This window comes from Lonchura striata, chromosome 20, assembly GCF_046129695.1.
Source record: "Lonchura striata isolate bLonStr1 chromosome 20, bLonStr1.mat, whole genome shotgun sequence".
Classification (NCBI taxonomy): domain Eukaryota; kingdom Metazoa; phylum Chordata; class Aves; order Passeriformes; family Estrildidae; genus Lonchura; species Lonchura striata.
This window is the reverse complement of record NC_134622.1, coordinates 2,038,829-2,063,693: the sequence shown is the minus strand read 5'-3', so window position 1 is coordinate 2,063,693 and position 24,865 is coordinate 2,038,829. Positions and strand designations below refer to the sequence as shown.

The 24,865-nt window shown below is 47.5% G+C and overlaps 1 protein-coding gene across 1 annotated transcript in view; it reads left to right on the top strand.

Annotated features, from left to right (window-relative positions):
• The window catches only part of GALNT17 (polypeptide N-acetylgalactosaminyltransferase 17), a 214,197-nt gene that overhangs the window by 29,642 nt on the left and 159,690 nt on the right, over window positions 1–24,865 (top strand). The window lies entirely within an intron of this gene.

The window sequence follows — 24,865 nt, the reverse complement described above, 5'->3', positions numbered from 1 at the left end:
AGGAGTGTTGTGTGCTCTGTAACTGCCCAGGCCTCCCAAGGAAATGGATGTCTTTCATAAGTGTAGCTCACAGAGGGTCGTTTTACTGTGTGTGTGCAGGCTTGATTCACCTAATCAACCCAGCTGTGTGTTGGGCTGTAATTGTAAATCCTGGAGATCAATGCATTTCCTTTCCATTTAACAGCTCATGGATGAGTCCAGTACTGCACAAAGGGGATGGTTAATGAGGGTGGTTCAGCAGGGTGTTCCAGGCAGGTATGGTGGTGAGATGAGCCAGCAATGTCACAGGAGAGGCTCAATCCTGATTTATATCACCCTCTGCCACTAGCTGAACCTTGGCTGGCTCTCTGTGATATGTCCAGGATGTTTGGGGCTGTTAGGAATTGGTTTTGTCTCTGTTTTCAGGAGGGAAATGTGCCAATCACCCCTGTTCCTGGAGCACAGCATTTGAGCTGCCTTCCTCTCTGGCTGGGAAGGAGAGGAGGAGGCAGGCAGGGCCAGTGGCTGCCCAAAGGCTCCACCTGCACAGTAAGCTGCATGCTGACCTCCCCCAGAGCTCAGCCAACTCCCTGTGTCCTTCCCTGGGTGATGGCCTCACATCTTTATCCCAAGAAGGAGGGGAAGATTTTCCACCACGGAAGCTGATGAGTGGAACAATCAACAGTTTTTGTGTTAGAGCCCATCACTTTGGTTCCTGCTGGCCACACCAGTGCTCTTCTCAATGCTCCGTGGGCATCTCTGCTCTGGCCCCTTGGTACCCTGTGAACCCTCTGAGCTTTCCTCTGGTGACCCTCTCTGCCTGCAGAGACCTTCAGCCAGGGGAAGTGCTGGAGAGGCAACCTTGTGTAAGGACAGTGCCATGGTGGGGGTGTGAGCTCCTCTCTGGAGCTGAATTTCACAGAATCATCAACCTCAGACTGCTTGGTGTTAGAAGGGACCTTAAAGCTCAGCTGGTTTCCAGCCCCTGCCATGGCAGGGACACCTTCCACTATCCCAGGTGGCTCCAAGCCCTGTCCAGCCTGGCCTTGGACACTCCCAGGGTACTGCATTAACAATTTTTAAAGCTTGGGGAACTTTAAAGTTGTGCACAGAGTGAGGCTTGTGCTCTTCCAGATGGGGCTGGAGCTGGACTGAATTGTTGGGCTCATAATTTAAATTCTGCCTGGGCTGCCTGATGTTCAGGAACACTAGATAAGGGATTGTTTATGGCCACACATGGACTGTGCTGCACACCCAGGGGTCATTTGGGACCCTCTGTGTCTGGGGAGTTGATTTGTGCTCAGGAACTTGGGCCACATAAAGCTCCTGCTGCCCCACGGGGGCTGTGGCACCCCTCCTGATTTCTTTTCCTCTTGTTGATGCTGATGTTCTGCTGTTTACATTAATGTAATTACATTAACATAAACAAAATATTTATATTAAAGTCACTGCAAGGGAAAAATCGCTTTCCTTATCCTGTCTCACACATACACATTGGATTTTTTTCATAACACACCTTTTAATCTTCACTAATACTCCTGTTTAAAAAAAACAGAACGATCTTGCAAGTACAGCTGATAAGGAATAACATAACTCATGCTGGAGGAAGAACGGTGTCAGTCTTTCAGATACACAGAAAGCAGGATTTGGAAGTGCTTGGTTTGGACAATGTAAGGAAGAGATTTTCAAGGGCAGAACATTAGATGATATCAAGAGGAATCAAAGCCTGTATTTTCCAAAGAATCTGTGTGGACTGAAGGCCAGATTTTATCAGAAATCAGTGACACTTACTGTTTTACAGAAGTTAGGCTCAGTTGCATTTGCTTAAACGAAATTCATCAGTAGAGATGTTTGGCAGCATATTGAGATAAAAAGATCCCCAAATTTTCCTGCAGGATTACAATTCTAGCAACCTTTGGAAAAATCTAAGCACTTAACATTGACAGGTGTCTTTGGAAATCTCTGCTCTCACACCAAAGCTCAAGGAGCGCAGTTTTAGGGATCCAGTACTAAAATTCCTGGCCTCTGTGCCTGAGGCTTCCTCTTCCTGCAGAAAGCAGGGCGACTTCACTGTACCAAGTCCCGGAATGCCGGGCTGGGCCAGGCAGGGAGGGAGCCCAGAGGTGCCTGTGCCACCTCCCTGCCGAGGCAGGGCCATCCCAGAGCCCAGGGCACAGCATTGTGTGCAGAGGCTGGGCAGGATCCCCGCTGAGGGAGACTCCAGCCCCTCCCTGGGCAGCCTGGGCAGGGCTGGCACTGCCCAGGGCAGAAGTTGTGCCTCCTGTGCAGGGGCAGCTCCTGGGCTCAGCCCTGCCCGTGGCTCTGGTGCCACTGCTGGGCCCCGGAGCAGAGCCTGGGCCCTGCTCTGCCCTCCCTGCACACAGGGACAGCCAGGCCTGAGGGCCCCTCTCAGCTGGGGCTCCTCTCCAGCCCGAGCAGCCCCGGCTCCCTCAGCCTTTCCTGGCACAGAGATGCTCCAGGCCCTCCTCATCCTCACACCTGAGCTGGCCCCGCTCCAGGAGCTGCTGTCCCTGAGGATGCAGGGCTGGACACAGCACCCCAGAGCTGCCCCAGGGCTGGGATCCCTCCCTGACCTGCTGGGAATGCTCTTCATGAACCCAAAGCTCCCCATGAACCCACTGGCCTCTCATCCCCAGGACACTGCTGCCTCAGGGGCAGCTCTAAATCCACCATGAACTCCCAGCTCCTTCTCCTCAGAGCTGCTCCAGCAGCCCCTCCCAGCCCGCGCCTGTGCCTGGGGCTGTTCCTCCCCAGATGCACAACCTATGTCTGTCTTTGTTGAATTTCAGACAGTTCTTCTCTGCCCTTCTCTCCATCCCATCTAAAGGTTATAGTAATTATCATTAGTAATAAAAATAGTATCAGCGATTTCTTTCCTATTCCTCTTTCCTACCTCAGAAGGATCTTTAATAGAGTTGCTCCAAGGCAGAAGCTGCTGTGTCAGGCTTCCCCCCAGAGCAGGTTCATATATTCAGCTGGCAGATACAGATTTTACCAGGGATGTGACAGCCTTCCCCAGCTCCAGGAGCAGGATAACGCACAGCAGGCTGGATCTGCTGTGACGTTAATCTGTGTGAGGGGAGAGAGAGATTTGATAAGGCCAACTACACCAGTCACGAGTTGTTTGGCCTCTTTTGTGTCTTGAAGATGAATGTCAGGAAGTACCCAAGGCAGCCCATATTCTTTAGATTTTCGCCCTGAATTATTTAAGCATATTCATGTCTGCTTTCGTACCAAATTACATCTGCCGCCCTGGGACAGATACTGTGGTTTGTACAGAGCACTGAAGCAAAAAGGCAATTTTCCAGCAGCAGTCAGTGATGCTGGTGCCTTTATTTTTTCCTTCTGTCTTACCCATGCTATCTTGTTAAAGGCCACATTTTTTTCATTTACTGCCCTTCCCATTAAAGCAGCACTTGCTGTTCCATTTTGACCCTGTTACAGTTTGATGTTTTTTCTTGTTTCATTGTTTGGGTTTAATACCGCTCCTGAGGATGGGTTTGAGGTTAAACAAGTGATTCATGCCTTTTGTACAAGGTATCTGTATCCCCTGGAGCAGGCAGGTGGCTTTTTAGGGATTTTGATTCTTTGTTTGCAGTTGAAGTCCAGAGGCAGATGCTGTGTTGAATGCCATGGGAACACTTATGTTTTTGAAATGAAACAAAAATAAGTAGCCAAAAGCAGCTGCTGGACCAATGCTTCTAGTTCTGGTCCTGCAGAGGATCTTTGGATGCTGACTTTGGTGACAACACAAAGTCTGGGGGACTGTGCCACCATGACTGGCAGGGCTGGAGTCCAGGGTGTGGGCAAAGGTAGTTTTAGTTAAGTCAGAGAGGAAAAGCAAGGAGAGAGAATCAGTGGTGACACCTTGGATCATGATAGAGCCCAGTGTGGCCTTAGCGCTGAAGCTCACATGAAATCTTGGCCTCCTTTTAGACTTCAAACCTCAAAGAATTTACCACTGCTCCTGGGTTTTATATCCTCACCTCTCCCCTTTTCACCATCTCTTTTCCCCCCAACTTTTCCCTTTTTCCTCTTGTTTTCTATTTTCCCCCACTTTTCCCTTTCCCTTTGAGCAGAGCAGGAGAAAGTGCAGATACAGTGCAGCCCTTCCACACAAGACAACATTTTGTCATTTGGGGTAAGCACATCCCAGCTCTCCTGTCCATTGCTTTGCTCCCCCATTCCTGAATTATCCAGCTGCCTTCTTCAAAGTGCAGGTTGCAACCCTGGCAGGGGCTCCAGGGACTGTGCTTGTCAGGATTCAGGTTTCCAAGAGTGTCATTGCTGTGCCTTCCCTCAGACTTACAGTCACTTCAAAAGCCCATTACAGGCTAGAATATCAAGGACACAGTTAAACCCCTCCAGCATCCATCTCTTCAGTACATGAATGGAGTGGATGAGCTATTTCCAGCCTGACACCGTGGATCACAGAGCTGCAGGTATTTCCCTGCCAGCACTCAGATCCTGGCCTTGATTTATGAGGATGCTGAGCACAGGAAGTTTCCCCCAGTGCCAGGCAATGTTCTGTGTGCAGGTACATTTGGTGTGAGCAGGAAGCAGGGCTGGAATGGATAATGTTTTCTCACAAAAATACTGTCATCCCTTACTGAAAAGGGGTGTCCTTTCCAGGTACAACTGGCAGGAGGTACCAATCCAAGGATCTGTGTTTTAGCCAAGCATTTGGTTTCCTTTCTTACTCCAGAGCCCTCTGCTGTGCCCTGTGCTCTGGGATGGCCCTGCCTGAGCAGGGAGGTGGCACCAGTGACCCTCTGGGCTCCCTTCCAGCCTGGCCCAGCCTGAGATTTTGTGACTTGGTACAGAAAATGGCCCAGCCAGGCAAGGACCAAAACAGGCTGGGCAGGATGGGCACAGTTCATATTAAATGTATTTCAGTGTTTAATGCCGGGTTGGATGAGGCTTGGAGCACCCTGGGAGAGTGGAAGGTGTCCCTGCCATGGCAGGGCGTGGAATGGGAGGGGTTTTGAAGTCCTTCCCAACCCAAACCAGGATGGGAAATGCATCCAGAGCTTTGGGGATCAGGTGCAGCTAGAATCCCCGGGCAATGGGACACTGATAGTGTGTGAAATAGCTCCTTTAGGGCCCCCAAGGTCCCAGATGTACCAGGAGGAAAGACTGTCACCAGTTAAGTTTGCTGTGGGACAAATTAGTGTTCTGCCTCTTTCCACTTGTCTCCTTATGAGCTCAGGCAAGAGATCCTCATAGATCACTTCTCTTTTCAGCTATAGAATCAGAAATCTCCTGAGCTGGAAGGGACCCACAAGGATCATCCAAGCCTGACTCCTGGCCCTGCACAGGCACCCCAAGAATCCCATGCAGTGCCTGAAAGTGTTGTTCAAACACTTACTGAACTTGGGAGTACTTGTGATTTAAGTCAAATATGATTTAACTTACAGTGAAATTGGTGGAAATTGGAGTCTAAATACCCTTAAACACCTGGCTGCAGGTGCTTGCCTGGAAATTCTTTCTCGGTATGTAAATAGTGTGTGATATGCCTAGAGCAGAGCTCTCATTTGGCCCAAGGAAAGGAAACCTTTTTAATGTCTTTCTTTATCAGAGATAGAATTGGGCAGAGATGGTCAGTAAGAGAGAGCCCCTCAGCCCCAGCTGGCTCTTCGTTTTATATGCAGCCAGGCTCTTTGCACTGAGCTCCAGTCAACGTAACAAACTCATTTGTGCTGCCTCAGTGGGAAGGAAAATCTGTTGCTTGGAGGACTTAAGCATCTGCAGGTTGCTGTGGCACGTGTGAGCATCATGCACAGGCATAAGATGGAGCAGAGATGAGTGAAGAGCTCCCAGGGTGACAAATGTGCAGCTGGAGAGACGTGGGGGCTGTGCTGGGGTGTGTGACAGGCTGTGATGTGCTCCAGCAATCTGATGGGGCGATGACATGGGAGATAGCAGGGCTGTGTGATGCTGCTGAATCCCTTCCAACAAACATCCCTGTGGCTGCTCCTTCCCCCAGTCTCTGGGCATTCTTCACCTTTCTTATCTTAATCATGTCTTGCTGTCTGTGAAAGGCACTGCTCTAATATTAGTGGGCTTTTATTTAGTGATTGTGATAGCATTGCCCTGGCTGGATCTGTTGGATGGCTGGGTTTTTAAAAGGGTTGCACAGATGTATTGAGATGTTAGAAAACAAGCAGGACTTCCAGGGGAAAACTCATCCTATGAAATCACTAATTTTCCTTCAGATTCCCTCAAAATATTATTTAGCTGTGTGTGTTTTATAGGTGGACTGTTCCTCCTTTGCCATTTACTTACATTTTATTTATACTTGCATTGTAAGGCCTGAAGAATTTGTGCCTCAAAAGACAAAACCCAGAGAGAGGTACCACACTTTTATTGCTGGATAACATTAAAGTGGGAAAATTGCCAGTGAGCTGTGGAAGGCATATGTTCTCCCTCTGCTTGGAGAGTCTCTTCAGCCTCCACCCTGGCTGTTCTGTGTGCCTGCCTGCTGCTTTTCCAGCACAAGGTGCAGAATCCAAACTTAATACAGAGAGGAATTGACTGTTGCCCTGATTTTTAAAAGTGTTAAGTTTTCTTTTATAGTTCTTTTGAAAGTTTTAAAGTTCTCATGAAACTTCTTTAGCCTTCTGATAATGTTTACATATTTGAGAGTCAGAGTTCCCACACAATTCCATGTATATATAAATAGAATAGTTTACATATTTCTCTGTGGGTGGAGAGAAATGACTGATCGATCTTTGGACCAGTATGGTTGGAGAGGTGGTAATTCCATCATCCAATCCACGGTCACCTTTGGAATTCTATAAATACCAGATGCTTGAATAAAACTGTGTCTTTTCTCTTTTGAACTTACCAAGCTTCTGTGCACTCATTTTGTGTCCAATAGCGACAATTAACAGCACTGCTCTTGCCTTTGCTGTGCAGTGTCTTCACACCTGTAAATGTTTTGTCCCCAAGCCCAAGTCAGGAGCTCAGAAAGAAACAAGAAATTTGTGGTTCCTCCATTTGTCTTTGTGGCTGCTCCACCTGGCTGTGCTCACAGAATGCTGGAATGTCCTGAGCTGGAAGGGACCCACAAGGACCCTCCAGTCCAGCCTGACCATTCCTCTGAGCCTGTCCTGTTCCTGGGTGTGCTCCTGGTTCCTGGAAGTGCTCCTTCCCAGCAGTGAGAGCACTGAATATGGATTTCTTAGCGGGGACTTTTGGGGTGTGACTGATCTCATGTTTGGGATTCATAAGTTGGTTTTCTGTTCTACTGCTCTGCTTGGGGACACTAGGGAGTGACACTTGTGTGGCCAGAGTGTTTCCATAAGGGGCTGCATTCCCACATGCACAGCTTCCCAAAGCTTTTGAGGGGGAAATTCTCCCTGTTTTTTCAGGCCTAAGCAGTCTTAGCAAGTCTCCAATCTAAAAGTGATTTAGGTAATTTCTCCATATTTCTGTAGCATGTGTGACACTCACAAAGGACTCGTAAATGGTCATGGATCACTTGCCTCTAATTTTTGGTGGTGCTGCAGGGGGGGAATTCCTTCTCTACCTTCATCTTAGACAGTTGGGGATTAAAAATAACCTCAGCCCAAGGAAATGAAAGATCCCAGGCTGTTGGGCAGGATTTGGAGTTATCCATCCAGAGGTACCATCCAGCCCTGATGAAAAGGAAGGGCCCACCAGACTCCTCCTCAGCCAGCCCTGTGGCTGGGTAACACTGAGCTCAGAACTTCCAGAGTTTTAATCCATGTGATTCCAAAGAACTTTGGGCTCTTTCATCTCAGCTGGCTGCACCCAAATGTCAACTTTTGCACCTAACCCTGGGCACAGCCTCCTTAGGGATTGATTTCCCTCCTTCCTCCAGTGACAGGACATTGCAGCCAATTTTGTTACTCCAGTGGGGCTTTGCAGAGCAGATGGCCTGGAAGAGTGGCATGCTGGAAGGGGGGAAAAGCTGGCTTGATGGAGCTGCTGTTGATGGTTTGGGCCATGAGGTATTTAGTAGCTACTGCCAACACATGGGTTTTGTTTAAATTTCACAGAATAGAGAATCATGTGAATGAAAACATAATGTGCTTATTTTAGGCAGGGCAGCAGTGGCCACGGTACTCTGAGTAGGGGATCAAACCTGAGAAGAAAAGTTACTGATTTTTTTTTTTTTCCTGGCCATAAATTGTGATTCCTTGAAAACTTTTTCCAGAATTGCATTTTTTTTTTCTGTTACTAATAGCAGGAAATAGGACTTAGTATCTGATTACTAAGTCTAGGATATAGAGTTATCCTTAAGATAGGATTAGGCCTCGTGTAATGATTTTCAGCTGTTTATTATTTCATGTGACTAATGCACGGCCTAACCCAGAATTCAAAGCCAAACTGAATAAATGCCAGAAATATGTGCAGCACGGTTTTGGTGAGTTTTTTTTTTTTTTAACATAAAGAGGAAGTTACATGCCTATAATTATCTGCAGAAAGTAACATATGGGGAATTATGGGATGAGGGCCACAATGGCCCTGTATTTATTTCAGGGTCCATATGGGAAGCATTTCTCCTGCTGCTCTGTGGACAGACATTCCTGGGCAGCAGGAACACCGTGGTGCTGAAGGGCTGGCACAGCCCACACACAGCCCCAGTGCTTGGGGTTTCATTGCCTCTCTAAGGTAAGAGGCTGATGGAAGTGCTGGGGGTTGTAGGCATTAAGGTGTCTTAGTTGGAAAACACAGGTGCCTGCTAAGGGAAGGCAGGAGCCTCCCCTGAAATGGAAAATGTAGATGCCGTTACTATGAATTATTATAATTTTGAAATTAAGGCGCTTTCAGGCAAAGATATGGGAGTAGGAATAGCAGTTCTTTGTTAGGAAAGAAATTTTAAAAAACCAAAAACAGCAACAACAACAACAACAAAACCCCCAAAAAAACACCAAACAAAAAAAAAACAAACCAAAAAACCCCAAACCAAACCAAAAGAAACCCCAAACCCAAATCAGTAATCCAAACAACACTGACAAGTCAGAATAGGAGCTGACAGCCTGTGGGTCACGGTGGTGGCAGCAGTCCCATTCAATGGTGGCTGCATCTCCCAATGTGATACTGGAATTTTCTCAGCCATGCAGGGACACTCAGTGGCCATGAACAGAAGATAATTAATAATTAATAGTCCATGTACAGCAGAGATCTCCTGGAGAGAGGATTGGCTGTGGGAGAGATAAAGAAAACTGCCCCATGGACAGCAGAGAACTGTCCCACCTCTAAACAGATGACAATAGAATATACACCCCCAAACCATATCTTTCAACAAAGGACATAAGGTGGAGAATAAGAGGAAGTTTTATTACAGCACAAAGTTTTATTAGAGCAAAATGTCCTCAAATGAGGAGGTTCCATGAGCTCTCAGACAGTGATAACCAGAAATGGGCCTGTGCTCCTGCAAGTGTCCTGCTGGTGATTCACAGAATTATCCAAGTTGGAAAAGGCTCCAAGATCAAGTCCAGCCTTTGGCTGATCCCCAGCAGCCCTGAGTGCCTCGTGCAGTTGGATCCACCAGGCTCCTGCCTTCTCCCCACGTGTCCCAGGAGCAGGCAGCAGATGGGATTTGCTCCTGGAGGAGGAGCAGCTCATCTCCCCAGCCTGGGGAGGGTGGGGAGGGATGTTCATTTTATAACACGCTGGCAAGTGTTTAAAAATAAGTCAGCGGAGCAGCAGCCAGCATTGGCTGCAGATCAGAGTTTTGACATTGCAAAAGATAAAAGCAGATTTGGAAAAATTCTGTTCAGTCCCTGCAGTCTCAGCCATGCAATAATCCCAGTCTCAAACACAGGGGAGATTTTTGTGGGGCTTCTTTACTTTGGCACAAGCACACAGAGCCCTCAGGCCAGGTTCACCTCCCTCCTGAGGGTGATAAACTTGTGCTGATTAACTGAGTCTTGTCCCAGAGTCTTGCAGTCACCTTAAATATATTCATTTATTGCTGTTGTCATTAGTTATTTTTACCTGTGGTGTTTAGGAAACCCAGTCATATATCAAGATCTCATTGAGTACAAATGAACAATAAAATAGCACAGTGCTTCACAGACCTCACAGTTAATGACTTAACTAATTACTCTAATTAATCTGTGCAAAATTGGGGAATTTGCCCTGGGACCTTTGGAAAAATTAGTAAACATATATTGTTCTTTTTTTTTGTCAGATATTCTCATCCTGAGGTTTTAATCTCTGCTCTGGGTTACAGAAGAACAGCTGTGCTGGGACATCAAAGCACAGCCAAAAATGTCCATTTAGCCTTAATTTATGCAGAGTATTTTCCAGTGTCCACTCCCCTCCCAGGCCTCTCCTTGGGCTGGCAGGATGTCTGTCTGTGCTGGCAAATGGGGGGTTTGGGGTGTAGCACATGGGCTATTTCACAAGCCTTGGTCTGAAAACAATTGATATTTGAGGCTGGTCTAGTTGAAATGAGCAGCACATCCCTTCCAAGCATGTATTGAAAATATGACAAATTATTTGGCCTAGAGGATGTGATACTGTCCTACTAAATGTATCCTCCTGAGAACCTGACCTTTAGAAAGAATGTTTTGTTGTTGTTTTTTTTTAGCAAGATAATTTCTAGTACCACAAACTCCTGACAACCCCAGTTTGGAGCTGAAACCTTGAGTAGCACAAATACATTTATTACTTTTGTGTGTTCTATTTGCTCTGTCCTTTGCCCTGCAAAACTGAGGAAAAACCCATTTCCAACTGATCCTTATCTGCCTGGTAAGAAATTAGAAAAGTGTTGATGGACACAAGTGGGTAATAGGGGAGATGTGCCACAGAGAAAACTTTCCCTGGGTCAGAAATGAGATTCAGTAAATGCTCCCTTCCAAAAGCCCTGACCTGCAGCACACTGGTCCCTTTTAGATAAAAGGGATCTGTCTTAGGGCTCACTGAAGTGAGGGAAGGACTCCCAGGGGGTCAGACTGCTCCAAAGCCATTTTAGCACCTCGGGTTCAGGAGTTCAGTTCTTGTTTTAATCCCCAGAGAAGGTGTGGGCAGTAATTGCCAAGGCTGCAGTGCCTTCAGGTGCTGTCTGCATGCACCCAGGGCCCCCAGTGTGGCTTCTGAAGCTCAGAACTCACTTTTTTACTCATGCAAATTAACTAAATTGAACTAACTTAATGGCTCACTTTGAAGTTCTTGCAGAGCACAGCAGTGCATCAGGGTCACGGTTCTTCCTGCCTTTCCATCAGGGAAGCCTCACACAGACTTAGAAACTCCAAATTTCAGATTTCAAAGTCCTGCAGTTTTTGTTTCAAGCCTGAATTGTGGTTGATGCCAAATCAGCACCAGCCCCTGAGCATGTTCAGCTTTGTAGTTTGGGTTTCTGATGTGATGTTTCCATCAATCATTTGAAAACTGAGGACAGGTGTATCCAGAGAAATAAATCCAGAGCATCCTGGTATTCCACTTAACCATGGATATGTAGAGTTAAAGGGGTTTGGTACCAAGGTAGGCTGAAGTGAGAAGGGTCAGTTTTGAAGAAAAGGGGGGTGAATGCTGCCACTAGATGCTGTAATAGCCAGAAACACCAATATTCCCTCTCTGAGAGGAATAAGGCACTCCAGCAGGTGGGGAGCACGTGTAGGGGTGAGATGGCTGAGACAGGATGGGTGGATTGTTGTGTGAGAAAATGATGCTCACTTCCAAAAAAAATGTAGGTTTATTAAAACCTTATCACAAATACAACAGAAGACTGAATAGAGAAAATAATACAGCACTGGGAGCAATGGGTTCTATCACCATGGGCTCATCCACACAATGGAGGATTGCCTTTTAACCCTTTAGCCCCTCCCAAAGTTCTGTCCATGGACTCCTCCTTGGCTGTCAAGTGCTGGAGATCACTTTTATTGGAGGTCAGCTGTTACCACAGTAATGAGCCTGATTACCCAGGCCATCCCATGATAACAGCACAAGGGGTAAAACATAACTATAAATCTATAAAACTTCTCCTAACATATGAACAGGATATTTGCCTTTTAATTGAGACAGTCAACCTTCCCATTACCCATCTCTAACAATGGTACAGAAAGTGTAGGAGAAGGGGAGGGAAGGAAAAGGAAGGAAAAGGAAGGAAAAATAAGGAAAAGAAAGGAAAAGGAAGGGCTGGCTGGTGCACAGGGCAGGATTTGGGGATGGGGATGGGGATGAGCTGGAAGCCAATTGCCTGTGGAGATGCAGGAGGGCTGTGAGCACAGGGTTATCATAGCAGTGACTGTGGGAAAGGAGAAGTGGGATGTGAATTTCTAGTGTGGTGGGAAGCTTTACACTGGAAAAGCAGCACTGAAGTGCAAGTGCAATCCTGCAGTCGTATTCCACTGTGGAAGTGTGTACTGGAAACTCAAGATTTAAGCACAAAATTGCCTTTCCTCACTTCCTGCTCAACATTTGTAATTCTCTTTGAATTACAGATCCCAGTTGCTCTCAGGTGTTGTCCAAAGATGGGATATCCTTATCCCTAAACATGGAGAAGTGGATGTAATGCTTGTGGTTTCTCTTCTTGATCTGAAGCAGGAGCTGCTCTGCTCAGAAATGAACAATTTCCCCAAAGACAATGCAGTTTCTGCAGACTGGGGGGTGTGGAAGGCTTGTCCATGGCAAGAGGGAAGAAAAAATGTGGCAGGCCCTGGAAAGATGTCCTAGGGAAAGAGTGGGGGAAAAGAAATGATCCCCATCAGGCCTCGAGTGAGTCAGGGGAGAGCGTGACCCTGTCCCCATGGAGGAATCCTCAGCTCCTGGTGTCTGCCCCAAGCTCCCAGTGAGGTCAGATTTCCATTCTCTGCTTGGACTTGTTCTCATCCTGGGGATTTTAAGCACCACCCTCCTCTTCTTAGGGCATCTTTTCCACAGCAGCTGCAGGGACTGGTGAGCAGGGAGGGGATGGAGCTCAGGGTTTGGCAGCTTGATGTCTGCCGAGGCTGCATTTTCCAGAGAGCAGCAGATTCCTGCTAAACCTGACCTGCAAAAGCAGGGAGCTGCTAAATGAGGTTGCTGACCCTGGGTATTGTATAACAACACTTTTTGTTCCACTCTTAACTCCTTCAATTTGCTGAAGGGTGAGGAGGGCCAGCTTTGGCAGGTGGGTGTTAGTTATGTTCCTCAGGGAGGTGCAAGAGGGAAGGGAGGATATAACTCACTTAGAGCTGTTGCAAGATGCTTCCCAAATTCTTAAAGATTATCAGTTTGGGAATTAATTAAAATGTGGCCTTAACAATTTGGGTTTCTCCCTTCCTGTCTAGGGCAAGCAATGGGAAACCATTCAGAGGTTTTTTTAACTGTAAGTATCAACACTAAATAGCAATCAATGCCTTTGAGCTGGGGAGCTGCTGGTTTACTCATTAGCACAGTTTTTAGGGGAGAATTAATTAGTATTCATGAGAATCTGAGGGCAGGCTTGGGCCTGATCTTGGCTGCCCCTGGGCAGGTCAGAGGATGGGCAATGCTGGGGACAGGAGGGGACTGAGGGCAGCAAGGACTGAAGTGTTCAGGGGATGTGGTGTGGAAAAGACTGGAACTCAAAGGGATGGAAGTCAGATGGAGGCAGAATGGAAGGACAAAGAAGGAAGTGTGTGTTGGAGGGCTGGGAGGGTGGGAAGGAGAATGGAGATGACGAGTGTGCTGGCCTGGGAATCCGTGGGTGGTTGCTGCGTGGCAAATACAGGGCAGCTCCTCTAGACCAGAGATTTGTCAAAGTGAGTCCTCTTTGCTTTCTGGTCCGCAAAGGAAAAAATGCAGAGGCAAGTGTGACTGTCCTGACACTGGTGGCACTCCCCAGGATGTCTGGGGATCTCTTCCACAGGGCAGGAGGCTCAGGGAGGCCCATGGGGACAACCATACATGTGGGTGTGAGCGATCCACCTCTGGAGCTTCTTATCACTGAACACCTTGCTCTCAAGAAATGTCTCCAGACACTCCTCTTTGGCTAAAAATGGGATCCTGTGAAATGCTTCAGTGGCTGAGGCTCTCTGGGTTTACCCGGTCCTTCCAGATCAGCCACGGAGGCAGGGCTTGGCTCTCAGAATGAGGTGGCCAAAGCACAGTGGTCAGTGCTCAGCTATCACCTGTCACTTGGTGTGGTCACTCCCCAGGGAAGGGCCTCTGGAGGAAACCCCCTGCCATGGCAGGTTCTCTAATTTCCTTTCACTAATTTTCTAAGAAATCAGGTTCTATCTGTAAACACTAATCCTCAGCTAAGTCACCTTGGATAAGTTATTTTCTGTGTTTGACATCTAGATAAGGAGTGAGGTGTGTTTTCTCCTGAGCTCTCTGGGAGCCCCAAGCACAATGGGACTGAGACCCTATTGTACTGTGTACCCTGTTGTACCAAATGTTCTACAAAAGGATCAAGGACAGTCCTACTCCAGGTAGCTGAAACTCCCAATCCTATATTTAGCTGCCTCTCAGGAGTGCTTTGAGCTTTAATTATGTTTTTCAAGCAGTTAGTGCCTATCATCAGAAGCTCTCTATAGAAACACAGAGCTAAACAGACACAGATCTGGGGCCTCTTCAGAACTGTTCCCAATGCAGAGCAGTGTAACCAGTCACAGATGTGCATGGATGGTGCAGGGTGAGCTCCAGGCTCACTCCTTGAGGCAAAGCATTCAGCTCACACTTTCCTTGAGCACTTGAGGGGTTTCAGTGAGCTGGGGTTGGTAGCAGAGTCCTTGAATGCACACAGAGCTCTTCCTCCCCCACACAGAGACTGAATCACACTGGGACAATCCCAGGTTTTTGTCCAGGAGGTGTCTGTTGTGCTCCTGTGCTTGTTCCAACAATGCATCCATTACATAAAGCACCCTGGCTCCATGGCTGCTGTGTTTGTCAGGAGAGTGCAGCTGTGTGCAGGAATAAAGGCATTGCAGTGGAGAATATTTCTCTCTGATGACCAAATTAGCTCCTTTATTTCTGGCTTTGGCTGTGTCACCCCTACGGCCCATTGGCAGAGCACAAACAGATGGAAGGAGTTTGAAGAGCACAAGCACTCTCTGGGGTGCCCTGTGTGTCTGAGAGCATGGAGAGCACACCCCAAAACCAGCAGTAAATGGGCTTGGGCACTGAGGGAGGACAGTGTCTGAGCACAGAAGTTAAATGCACCAAGCAAACTCCTGCCAAATGGACTTTCTTGACTTTAAAAAGTAATTAGTGAGTTCACAGCTCAGTAAAATGCAGTTAGCTGGGATGTGGCTTGTACATACTTGCTAAAGATGCACTTGTAAACTCAGAATTTCTCTCTCTGCAGCTATGTTCACATCATAATGACATCCTTTTTCTGGGAATGCCAATTTTGGGCAGTGTCATCTCTTCTCTAATCTGTTAGTCTTTACAGATTGAGCACATTCAAGGTAGCCCAGGGAGGGATTATTTGAATCAAAGGGCCCCTTTGGAGAAACCTGGAAGTGTTCTGAGGGTCCCTGTTGCAGCGTGGTGCTGCTCAGGGTTCAGTCCCACAGACCCTTTTTGTCCAGAGGTGCCCAGCCTGTCTCAGTGACCTGGAACTCTGCTTCGGCCATGGATTACAAACACCACTAGCGAGTTCCTCCCTTCCCCAGACTTCAGGAGAGGGAAACAGGGAGGCCTCTGTAGGGTTTTACAGCCCGAGATGTGTTTTGGTGACCATGTGCAGTTTGTGCCTCCCCCAGGACTCTGTGAGGAGGTGCCCTGTGCACGGGGCTCACACAACTGTGTAACCTCCCACATGCCCACAAATGTCAGCCCAAAACCTGAGCAGCCACTTTTGTATTGATGGTGTCTGCACTTACACTGTGGTATTTCTTCATTTCTTATCTTGCCAAATGGCAGCATTTTTTCCCTTTCCAACAGGCCAATCTATACAGAGAGGAAATGTTTTCAGAAGGAAAACAGGAGCGTTCACTAGAGGCAACCACAAACACTAACAGCTTGCTATAGAGACACGGTCTGGAAATAACAGATTCCTTGTGGAAATAAAAATGCTAAATATTATTATAACCTTTGAATGGGGTTCAAAAACTGTTTGCTTGTGTTTTTGTGGGCTCTGTTCTTTTTCTGCTTCCATACTTGCTCCTGTGGTTCTGCTCCTCTCCCAGGAGTACTCTCATCACACTGCAGGTGCTGCTCCAGTCACAGCTTCTCTGGGACAAGATGGATTTAAGAAATCCTTGTTTTCCCACCTTTGGCTGTGTGGTTTTGGGTTGGCACTGAAGTTTGACATCTCTGTGCTCAAGCAACAGCTCTGCCTGGAAGCAAACGTGTCATGATGGAGGTGGGAATGGACTGTGTTACCCAAAGAACTGAAATTTTGCACTGGAGGATAAAAGCAGCAATGAAAGCTCAACAAAAAGTTTGCCTGAGCCTGGACTGGTGGAAGGAGTGACTACTTGGGGATGACCAGTTTGCAGTTTGGCCTCAGAAATCACTGCCTGAGCACAAATATGAAGGCTGATGTTTTGCTGCTGAGGATAAAAGAGTTTGGGAATTCCTTAAAATGACATACTAAAGATGTTTCCAGACTCTTCCATCCTCAGCAGCAAAATGGTTTGGGTTGAAAAGGACATGTGAAGATCATCTTGTTCCAATGGTCACTCAAAGCCCCATCCAGCCTACCCTTGAAGACTCCCAGTAATGGCATATCTGTGATTTTCCTGGGCAAAGAGCTGCTGCTGCCATGGTCCCTGAGCAGCCTGGCACGTAGGAGTGTGTCCTGCCAGAGCGATGTCCTGGCAGCTCAGAGAGGAGAGCAAGATAAGTTCTCCCTTGCTTGAATTGCAGCCTGCCTCCTAAAAAGAAAGCTGCAGGTAATTGCTTAATTCATCACCCAAATGGACCCTTGGCTGAGCAGTGTAAATATGCAAGGCTGCTTTTGCCCTTGGCCTTGCTCCCTGGAGCTCTTGTGTCCCAAACTCTCCCACAGGCACTGAGCCTGTTTGGGAACATTCTGGGGTTTCAGCAAAGTCCACCAAGTGCAGAGCTTGCACTTGTGTGGAGAATCAATACCCCATCAGCTGCGTGGAGCAGGGACCTTGTCTGCCTTTGGAACAGTGACAGGCCCTGCATTGATCTTTGAAGTTACTGAACCGTGTCAGAGCTGTAACAGGTCCTGCTGTGGTTTAGGCTATGTGGCCTTGGGAGCTGCTGATACAGACTCCCCTTAGGACACTCCATCAGGCTTCAGCTCGCTGTGTGTTCCCTCCCAGCAGATGGATGGCTGGGCAAAGCTCTCAGTGTGGCTCCTTCCCCAGGCTGCTGTCAGGGTGAGGAGAGCTCGTCCATCCTCCTCTCAGAGCAGCAGCAGCCACGTGCCCAGAGCCCCTCTGGTCCTGCAGCCTCAGCAGGGGATTCTGAGCAGCTTCCGTGGCAGGGGCTTGGTGCCTGAGGAGGTGTCTTGGGTGGAAAAGACAGGGGTCTGCTAAGGAAGGCAGGAGCCTTCCCTGAAATGGAAAATGTAAACCCCCTCCCTCTGAATTATTATAATTTTGGAATTAAGGGGCTCTCAGTAAAAGATATGGGAATAGGAATAACAGTTCTTTATTAGGGAAATTAAAAATACAAATGTAATAGTACAAACAGAATAAAATTTAAAAAAAACCAAAAAACCCTCCAAAACCCCACCACTGCCAGATTCAGAACATGCCCTGACTCCTATGTGTCAGGGAGGTGACACAGTCCCATCCCAGGGGGGCTCAGCCCTCCTGCAGTGCCAGCTGTGCTTCTGCTGGAGCAGGATCCTGCACAAGGGGGGAGTTTTCCTCTGGAGCTCCAGGGCTGGGGGAGATGGGCCTGGGCTCCTCTGGGAATGCAGGGGGAAGGAAGCTGCTCCTCTGGGAATGCAGGGGGAAGGAAGCTGCTCCTCTGGGAATGCAGGGGGAAGAAAGCTGCTCCTCTGGGAATGCAGGGGGAAGAAAGCTGCTCCTCTGGGAATGCAGGGGGAAGGAAGCTGCTCCTCTGGGAATGCAGGGGGAAGGAAGCTGCTCCTCTGGGAATGCAGGGGGAAGGAAGCTGCTCCTCTGGGAATGCAGGGGGCAAAGGCTGCTGTGCTGTTCCCAGGTCAGATTGGATCCAGGTAGGAATGCTGGGCTCCTCCCCTGGGCAGAGCATCTCCCCATGGATGATGGAATTTTCTCAGCCATGCAGGGACACTCAGTGGCCATGACCAGCAGAGATCTCCTGGAGGGAGGATTGTTTGTGGGAGAGATAAAGAAAACTGCCCCATGGACAGCAGAGAACTGCCCCAGCTCTGATAGCAAATAGAACCAGGGAGCAGCTGCTGGGAAGGTTGCTCTGGACAGTTCTGACCAGCTCATGAATACCTTGCTGTGTGTTGCTGGGGAAATGTTTGTGCCTGAATCCCAGGAATATGAATCCTTGAAAGCAGCTCTTAGGCTGGGCTTGCTAAAGCCAGTTCTCTGGAGTTCTCTGATATCTCAGGTGTGGTGTAACTGGATTCAGCTCTCTCACTAAATGATCTTGGTGATGGTTTTGATCCTGATTTTCCCATTTGATACACACTGTGATCCTTTTTGCCTCTTTTTTCTCCCTTGTTTCCAGTACTTCCAGAATATGACAGTCCCCTGTGTTAGTCAGAGGTACAAATCTGTATTTGTGTCATAACATGCAGGTGAGATTGCTGCAACAAACTTCATTCTTTACCTTTTTCTGCAAATCCCCTTCATCCCTTAGTGCTCCTGGATCCCATGCTGTTAGCCAGAATTCCCAGGCAGCTGCTGGTGCTGTGGATGTGGACAAACATGATGGGCAGTGGGCTGGAACTGGTAATTTTGGGACAAACCTGTAACAGCTGTTAGGGATTGGCTTCTTGAGTGGAGTTTCACCTTTGAGAAGAGCAGAACAGCTCCTGGGGAAGGGGGGCTGTACCCACAGGGAAGGGCATTCCTCTCATTGTTAAATTGCCAGGAATGCTTCACATGTGTCCAGGTTTTCCCTGGGATATGAATCACCTTCAGGCTTGTCTCTTGTGTCTGAACAAGGTCTCTGTTCCTGAGACTCCCGTGGCAGCAGTGCCTGCTCTCCCTGCAAAGAGCTTTTTTTTTTTCCCTGCAAAGAGGAAAGAGCTGCAAAGAGCTTTCTTTAGCCCACAGATTTCTGCTCTGCACCAGCTCTGCTGCCAAGTTCTGCGTTTCTCAACAAGTTATTTTGTCAATGTGAGCACAGTGGTAAATGCCACTATTTTTGGACTTTCAGGGAGGACAGAGCGATGTCCAAGCTCTTTCACCAGTCCCAGGTGTTGGAACCAAATAAATCATTCCTCAGAACTAAACAGCCTTGGCCTGGGGAACGATTTCTGTTGTTTTGTGCCAGGGGAAAATCTTGATTGGGGAATCATCATTTGGAAGCATAACCTGGTAGTGTAATAGGCTAAACAGGCTTTGACATTGTCCTGATGACTGCGTTGTCCTTGCTCTGGGTGCTGATCCTCCCTCTGGCTCTGAAAGTAATTTCCCCCTGTTTCCATTTTTACATTGATAAGAAAACTTAATTTTTGAATCCCTGTGTGTACGGACCTGTAAATGTAGATTTGTGTTTAAACATTTCAAACAAGACTGCAGACCTGTGCAGTGACTGTGCTCCCTTCTCCATCCTTTCCAAGGAGTGCAGGGTGGGCAGGAACCTGGACATGATGTAAGGACAGCTGGGCTTAAAACATTCTTCTACAGGTCATCATCTAATCTAAACCTAAATCAGAGAATCCCTAATCTAAGCCTAAAACAGAGTGGTTTTGTTGGAAGGAACCTTAAAGCTCATTTCATCCCCCCTTGCCATGGACAGGGACACCTTCCACCAGACCAGAGTGCTCCAAGCCCCATCCAGCCTGGCATTAAAAAGGTTATATTATTAAATATATTTGAAAATGAGCTGTGCCCATCCTGGTTTTGGTCCTTGCCTAGCTGGGCTACAAGAAAATGTGTTCAATTCCCTCACCCCTACCTGTCACAATTGTTTAAGTGAAATCTTAATGCTCTGTTGGACAAATTCATTTCAGCCAGAATTATTCACATAATTTTTCATAGGCAGGAGCTTTTTCAGAGATGCAATATGTTGGAGTACAGGTGAAATATGCTCTATTTTCAGTTTGTATCCGCTACAATCCCTGCTTGCCAAGCCTGGGCCCATTCATCTGCTGCTTTTTCTGAGTTCCCATTTGTCATTCAGAGTGAAGGCAGAGGGTGGGAGTTTTTGTGACCCCCCATTTCTGAAAGTCACCATGCTCATGGTAATCTCTGCAGTAAACCAACACTTCATTTGCATGGTAAAGGACACCAGGCAGCTCTGTTCATTCCTGCACTAGGGGAGATGTCCTAATATGCTAAAATCCAGCTCCTGGAAAAGGACTGTCCAGTGGAAGGGGAAGCACTGACCCTTTAGCTGCAGCATCTGATTTGGGGGATAAATTTTTGATAAGTAGTCAGCTCCAGGAAAATAAATGTAGGCTGTACAGTGAATAGAATTGTATAGGGTTCAGGGGAATACTGGTTTTTCACTGGGCTCTAGTGTTTAAGCTTGTTTTAAAACTTTATATATCTATTTTTCCCCAGAAGAAAGAAAACTCCCATTTTCTGATCCCTTTACTTTTAATTTCCCCTGCAGGAGTTAATCAGAGGTATAAATCTGTATTTGTGTCATAACATGAAGGTGAAATTGCTGCAACAAACTGCATTCTTTACCTTTTCTGCAAATCCCCTTCATCCCTTTGTGCTCCCAGATCAAAGAGGATGCTTTGGGGAGGCAGTGACAGCAAAGGAAGCTGACTTGGTGTTCCTTGCACAGTTGTGTTTGTATTCCCTGCACAGTTCCCACAGCCCTGTGGCAGCACAGGTGTAACCCACAGCCAGAGGAATGGGAGTTATTTACCCTAATAACAACAGGTCTCAGCAAATCTGGCTAAAATTGTGTAAGGAGAGAAAATCCCATGCCCCAGGTTCCACCAGGGCTGCAAAGGAGAATTGGTGCCTGTTCTTCTGCCAATCCCCATTATTGTTAATGAGCCCTCCCTTTAGCAGCCTGTGTTTGCAGTGATCAGCAGGACAGCACTAGAGGCTTCAGCAGTCCCCATAATTTCCAGCATTCCCTGGGACATTCTGCCCCTTGTAGCAGCTCTGGTTTCTCACACTCTGCCCTGAGAGCCTCTCTGGGTGTCCCCTCTCTCTGGCTCCCCTGCAGGTCACACACCCCACCTTGGCCATTCACCTTCTCGGTTTGGCTTTTCCCCAGGTCAGAAATTCCCTGCTGGCCTTCAGCTCTCTGGCTGATGTAGGGCAGGGACAACCATCCCAGTGAGAGCTCTTGGGGCTGAAAAATCCACTGTGCTTCACTGAGTAAGAGCTGTGCTTTGCAGAGATATCTACTTTAATTTTGCTTTATGGTTCCCGTGTTTTCCAGTACCAGTTCAGTATTAATTATTCCTTCTGAAGAAGAGGGGCTTCAAGTTCCTCTTCCCTGCTGGAATGTGGCTTCCACCCTGAGCTGTGTGTGTTCTGTACTTCATGCTGCAGGAGATACAGATATGGAAAGATGCAGCTAAAAAAATTGCTTTTCCAGAAACCTCTCCTGTATTAGAATCCCAGAATGATTTAGGTTGGAAGGGACTTTGAATGTCATCTCATCCCACCCCTGCCATGGCAGGGACACCTCCCACTGTCCCAGGCTGCTCCAAGCCCTGTCCAGCCTGGCCTTGGGCACTGCCAGGGATCCAGGGGCAGCCACAGCTGCTCTGGGCACCTGTGCCAGGGCCTCAGCACCCTCCCAGGGAACAATTCCTAATTCCCAATATCCCATCCATCCCTGCCCTCTGGCAGTGGGAGCCATTCCCTGTGCCCTGTCCCTCCATCCCTTGTCCCCAGTCCCTCTCCAGCCCCCTGGGACCCCTTTAGGCCCTGCAAGGTTGATGTTTTCCTTCAGCACCCATTTCTCAGAAATGTCTTTTCACTTCAGAGCTCTTCCTCCTTCCCCAGGCCCCCCATCACAAGTCTCCTCAGCTGAGGGTTGTATGGGAGGGTTAATGTTTTCCTTCATCCAGGCTGACGTGGAGCAAAAAGCTTTTCCTCCCCTTCCCCCCTTTCCCGGGGAGCCTTTGGAAATGAAGGCTGCAAATCACATTAGATTGTATTTCACTAAAGGTTTCTCTGTCCTAGAAAACTCCTGCCTCCTCCTGAAATACACTCAGCTTAAGAAGAGACTAATATATTTACTCTAACTGTGCTCAGTCTAGGAATAATTTTGCTGTAGAGATTAAATTTTTATATCATCGTGAAGAAAACCAACTCCTTCCAGTCCCCAGGGATCCCCTGTCTGACTGTTCCAACAGGAGGGGCTCAGATCTTGGCAGCTCCAAGTGGTGTCTTGCTTTTTCTTTTCTCTTCTATTTCTGCAGTATAATAGCAATAGATTCCATTTGTTCCAAAGTTCAGAATTTTTAAGAGACTCTGAAAAAAAAAAAAATAATCCCATTTTAGCTTTGGGTGAGTATGCCTCTGGGATGAGTGAAGCTTGTGGCTACTCAGAACTCTGATCTGCACCAACACCTCATCTCCATGCAGCCTGTTCCCATCTCCTGAGCTTGCAGAATTCCCTAGGGGATGAATTCACTCCAAAGATGATGATTTTTGGTGGGGATTAGTGCTGTTTATCACTACAGGTAGTCTGGAACAGGCATCAGGAGAGACTTTCTGGCAGAGGTTCAGCACTTCTGCTTTGTGCCTGCTCAGAATGATGAAGGATTTGCTCTGTGACTTGAGACCAGTCCTGACTCTTTGCTTTCATCCTTTTCTTAGGGGAAACGAGCTGATAGCACCATGCTCTTTTCCTTTTTTGCTCAGGCTGTCTCTGTGTGTCACTTCTGGCCCTTGCAGGCCAATTCCAAGCAGGTTTCATGGAATCACAGAATATCCTGAGCAATCACATGGGCTGGGCTCAGGATAATTCCTGAAATTAAAGCAAAGGCACCCCAAGTTCATAGAAAGGTGCCCAAAAAAGTGGTGAATAAAAGCCAATGAATGGGTTGACTGGCTGAGGATGTGCTGTCACCATTTGTGTTCAGTTCTGCCCCTCCTGAGGCACCTTTTCGGCCAGCTGGGAACAAATTCTGTTTGGACATGAATTGTCTTCCTTGCCAAACATTCTTGACCCTTGCTTGGAGTGCCACACACCAGAGTGACATTCCTGAATTCTCCCAACAGCCTGGGCTGGAGAGGAAGCATTGAACCAGCTCAGAGACAGACAGGGAATCCTGCCTGGCACACCCCACCTGGCAAATTTCATCTCCATGGCTCTCCTTGCAGGTGCTCTCCTGCAAGACAGGATGGTGGGCTCATGGTGGTGCCCTGCCCACCACAAATGGATCCATGTGATTGATTCCTCTGGTTTATCAGCATTTACCAGCTTCAAGGAGTAGAAAGACAGAATGTGCAGAAATGAATGGAATGAGCAGAGAGAAATGGGTGCTGTCCTCCAGGCTGGCATGGCCTCGGTGGTTGGTGGTGTTCTGAGCACTGTGGGAAATTCCTCACCTCGAATTCCAGGTCCTTCACTGTGCTGGGGAGCACAATTCCCTCACCTGAGCCAGAGATAAGAACCTCTGGAGACTGGCTGGGATCTTGCTGGGGATGGATTAGCCTTGGAGGGATCATCCTTCCCTGCTGGTTAGAGTGTGGAGCTCTGGGACAAGCACTGCCTTGGTGTCTGAGCTGTTGATCTGTTATTAGCTGTTGGTAATAACCTAAGTTTGTCATTTTAAAGCCTGCTTCTAACAGAGCCAGGTGCTGGGATGTCCCTGGCTCCCATGTCCCACTGAGTGTCCTCCATCCCTGGAGCCTCTGCCCCCCTCAGAAAGTCCCCACTTCCCTCCTCACAGGTCTGTGGCTTTTTTACAGAAAGTAGAAGTACTGGAGCAGGGAGAAATGTGTTCAAAGGAATCAAGAAAAGCAAAATTTAGCTTTAAAAGCAAACTGGGAGATACTGAGGGTTGCCAGAGTGGAACCACTTGGGGTTGGGAAGTTCACAGAGTGATCTGCTGAGCTTCTGCAGGCCACAAAGTGCCCCCCATCCCAGCCTTCCTGAGCGATCCCCTGGCTCCTGCTCAGCCTGGAGCTGGGAAAGGCAGCCTGGATGTGTGATCACAGCCTGGGGCTCCTGGCAGCTGATTTGTTGTTATCGTCCTCAGATAAAATCTAATCAAGCCCAGTGTGGTCAGAGGGGCTCTGATACAGCAGGGAAGGATGTTGAGAGCTTCCTTGTCAGAAGGAATAATAATAATAGTAATAATAATAATAATACCAACAACAATGATGATGATAATAGTAATAGTAATAATAATCAGAATCCTTCAAACTGTGCATCCAACTGTCATTTACATTCCCAGCTCATTTTTTTCCTGTCTCTCAATGGTACTTTTTGAGGAAAAAACTATTTAAATCTCTGAGCAGGCAGGAATGTTTTGTCCAGGACAGTGGAAGTCAGTGGTAGGTTTGGGAGCTGGACCATCCTCAAGGTTATTGTCCCTTCAAAAGCTTCAGAGGTGACAAAATCTGTCCTGTTTTTAGTCAGGGCTCTGCCATTGAAACAATGGGAATATACCCTGGTGTCTTTCATTATTAAAAAACCAAACAGACAAAAAAGCAAACCAAAATTCATCATTATTATTTTTGTGTTTCTGACAGAAAGAGAGTGTATCTCTGCTAATTAAAAATATTAAAATTCCAGGTGTCCCATCTAATAAATAATAACATGAGCATGGACTTGTCTTCCCACAGCCACCACCAAATCATCCATGGAGCTCTTTATGTGCAGCTCATTTTGAACTTTGCCTATTTCCTTTAGCTATGCAGATATAAATAAATAATTCCCCTTGATAAGGGTCTAGGAACAC